This window comes from Lepisosteus platostomus, chromosome 10 (assembly GCF_059453375.1).
Source record: "Lepisosteus platostomus isolate fLepPlt1 chromosome 10, fLepPlt1.hap1, whole genome shotgun sequence".
NCBI lineage: Eukaryota > Metazoa > Chordata > Actinopteri > Semionotiformes > Lepisosteidae > Lepisosteus > Lepisosteus platostomus.
Genome location: NC_142620.1, coordinates 49,877,175 through 49,881,443, shown reverse-complemented (window position 1 = coordinate 49,881,443; position 4,269 = coordinate 49,877,175).

Genomic DNA, 4,269 nt, shown 5'->3' with positions numbered 1-4,269 from the left:
ATAAAAGGAGGAATTTATAGGAAAGTTAATCTTATGGGAGTGGGTTATTTTAAAAATACACTTGAAATGCCTCTTTTTTGGGGCAATGTTGAAGCTTGTACCTTTTAACAAAACCACTGAAAGAGTGCATCAGGAAAATACAGTTTGTGCAGACCAAGACTGAGCTCATAAAAAGGTAAGAGTCTCAATGATCTAATTGAACCAGTTGAGTGACTGTTTGATCCTTCTCTGATATACCACTCCCACCTCCATGAACTGCTTTTTCCTCAGGCATGCTCAGTGGGTTGTTCAGCTGGCAGCGTTACCTCAAAGGATGGGGCCTAAGACCATAAATGACTCAAAGCTCTGCTTCTGATTTTCACAGCAGTTTTATTTTGCTTATAAAATGCATTTTATCCTGTGATCACACAGTCTTTGTCATACATTACTGCACCTCTCCATGCATAACCAGACTTTAACCATGCTAATACCACACTACAATCCACCTTTAAGGAGGACAGCCACTTTTTAATTTATTTGGCCAACACCATTATCCAAAGCAATTTACGCTTGTTCCCTTTAAACAGCTGCTTATTTTTACTTGCGATAGGCCTCAACAGCAAAGTGGTTCAAGGAGTCTGAGCACCTTAAAAACCAACAGTGGTTTGAAGTGTCACCAGTTTCAACAGAATCACACCCAAAACTCACTACCCACTTGCTGTTCTATAACTCAAGCCCAGTGAGGCCCTTTATATACCAAACATGTCTAATCACTCCCATGTGAGAATGTGGTCTGAGCCCTGTTCCTGTTATTCAGTTAACTAATAATCACCCAGTGTGTCTATTTATAGTTTATAGGCCTTAACAGCTTTTTGTGGTCGACCAGCTATAATATCAGTCTTTCCTGACCCAGAATGCCACATTTCTCAATCGGGGTGAAGTATTTCGTTCAAGGGTACAACAGTAGTGCTCTGCCCAAGATTTGAGACCACAATCTTCCAATCACTATTCCAGAGTCCTAACCACTACTCCACACTAATGACTACTACACCTGTAATCAAGAGTTCTGGCTGTTGGAAGTCCCTACACTGGAGGAGTGCAGGGGTGGTGTCCAACATATTGAAATGGCAAAAAGTAAAGTGGTTAGCTTCTTGGAATGATTTTCTTTCATATAAAGTCTCATCACCAGTCAAGAGGATTTGCATGGACTGAGTCCATCACCCTACACCTGTACTCAATTTAGTCTCAAAGCTGTTTAGTAATTTTAAGAAGGTATTCCATATTAACGTCTTTCTTATAGGTGTTACATTTTTGAAAGTTTGCACAGTTTTGTATCATAAACATTTTTGCCTTTTGCTACAAAATATTGTACTGAACAGTAATCACAGCACTGGCACAACTAATATAGGTAGTCGCTGTATCTGTGTCTTATTTTATTATCCAGCTGCTCGTGTTGGCTGTCCTGAAACTAAAATAATACAGTGCCTTGCGAAAGTATTCGGCCCCCTTGAACTTTTCAACCTTTTGCCACATTTCAGGCTTCAAACATAAAGATATAATTTTTTTATTTTATGTGAAGAATCACCAACAAGTGGGACACAATTGTGAAGTGGAACGAAATCTATTGGATTTTTGAAACTTTTTTAACTAATAAAAAAATGAAAAGTGGGGCGTGCAAAATTATTCGGCCCCTTTACTTTCAGTGCAGCAAACTCACTCCAGAAGTTCAGCGAGGATCTCTGAATGATCCAATGTTGTCCTAAATGACTGATGGTGATAAATAGAATCCACCTGTGTGTAATCAAGTCTCTGTATAAATGCACCTGCTCTGTGATAGTCTCAAGGTTCTGTTGAAAGCGCAGAGAGCATCATGAAGACCAAGGAACACACCAGGCAGGTCCGTAATACTGTTGTGGAGAAGTTTAAAGCCGGATTTGGATACAAAAAGATTTCCTAAGCTTCAAACATCCCAAGGACCACTGTGCAAGCGATCATCTTGAAATGGAAGGAGTATCAGACCACTGCAAATCTACCAAGACCTGGCCGTCCCTCTAAACTTTCAGCTCAGACAAGGAGAAGACTGATCAGAGATGCAGCCAAGAGGCCCATGATCACTCTGGATGATCTGCAGAGAACTACAGCTGAGGTGGGAGAGTCTGTCCATAGGACAACAATCAGTCTTACACTGCACAAATCTGGCCTTTATGGAAGAGTGGCAAGAAGAAAGCCATTTCTCAAAGATATCCATAAAAAGTCTCGTCTAAAGTTTGCCACAAGCCACCTGGGAGACACCCCAAACATGTGGAAGAAGGTGCTCTGGTCAGATGAAACCAAAATCGAACTTTTTGGCCACAATGCAAAACGATATCTTTGGCGTAAAAGCAACACAGCTCATCACCCTCAACACACCATCCCCACTGTCAAACATGGTGGTGGCAGCATCATGGTTTGGGCCTGCTTTTCTTCAGCAGGGACAGGGAAGATGGTTAAAATTGAGGGGAAGATGGATGCAGCCAAATACAGGACCATTCTGGATGAAAACCTGTTGGAGTCTGCAAAAGACCTGAAACTGGGACGGAGATTTATCTTCCAACAAGACAATGATCCCAAACATACAGCAAAATTTACAAAGGAATGGTTCACAAATAAACGTATCCAGGTGTTTGAATGGCCAAGTCAAAGTCCAGACCTGAATCCAATCGAGAATCTGTGGAAAGAGCTGAAAACTGCTGTTCACAAACGCTCTCCATCCAACCTCACTGAGCTCGAGCTGTTTTGCAAGGAAGAATGGGCAAGAATTTCAGTCTCTCGATGTGCAAAACTGATAGAGACATACCCCAAGCGACTTGCAGCTGTAACCGCAGCAAAAGGTGGCTCTACAAAGTATTAACGCAAGGGGGCCGAATAATTTTGCACGCCCCACTTTTCATTTTTTTATTAGTTAAAAAAGTTTCAAAAATCCAATAGATTTCGTTCCACTTCACAATTGTGTCCCACTTGTTGGTGATTCTTCACATAAAATAAAAAATTTATATCTTTTATGTTTGAAGCCTGAAATGTGGCAAAAGGTTGAAAAGTTCAAGGGGGCCGAATACTTTCGCAAGGCACTGTATGTGTTCAGAAAGACTTGTTGTAATTAAGTGGAAAAGGCAAAACTCCAAAAGAAATATAAAGTGGAAAGCTGTGTGCTGCTGCAGTTTTGGGAAACCATAACCCTCCTAAAGAACTACAGATTGTAATATATACAAAGACAGTATATAAACTGTATGGTTGAGCATATTTCAGTGGTTGTTCATTAATCATGACACTGCTCAGTTTGTAGATACTGGTCATTTAGCCATTTCAAGTTCATGTTTTGGTTAATAATTCTTACATGCCTTTAACTAACAAGCTGTAGCAGTATGCCTGAAAATCAACACAGCACGTTCAAACAGTAGCACTCCATCTCCATGGAGACAAAGGCTCTTTGATCCCCAGCAGGCCAAAGCTGTCTTAACAAAACTGACAGGCACTCATCTCTGTACATCACAGGGCAGCAGATTGTGTGTGTAGGGCTTGAACGATACACTGTAGCCATGATAAACATGTTTCTGCACAGACACGTGTGTGTGAGGGAGAGCTCTGAGTGTGTACACCAAATTCAAAACAATACCTCTTTGGACTGTTCTATAAATTGGTAGAAGTCTCTTCTGGAAGATTTCTAATGCATTAAGAGAAATATATAGTTCTGAGGATCTAGAATTTTTAGATAGTTAAGATTTCTCCTAAAGATGGAAAGCTCTGTCACACCCAGTAGAGACTTCCTCTACAATCTTCCTGCTAATTGTTAACAGCAAAACACATTCTAAAAATTCAATGTACACTCTACTAATAAATCAACTGCTTAATGTCCTTCCTGAATTTGAAGAATTACACATTGTGTAATAACTATTAACTACTGTGCATGAAACATAATATTTACTAAATCTGGAAAATATTGAAACCATGAATCCTTAATATCACCAACTAAAGTGTTTACAAAATGTTAACATACTGTAGGGAAATCCATTTCCATCTTGATAAAACTATCATTGCCATTTTTGTACGGTGGCCATACTTTTTACAATATTCAGAATTTAGGATCAGTGTTTTCTAATGATTAAAGTTAATAAATGATCTTAATTTTTGAAGGATAATAATTTAACATGTATTGGAAAGGAAACAATGAAGTACAAGGACTTAATTTCAGCATTTCATTTTGTGAAAAGTTATTTAGCAGTACCATTTACCATGGTAAAATGTAAGACACAC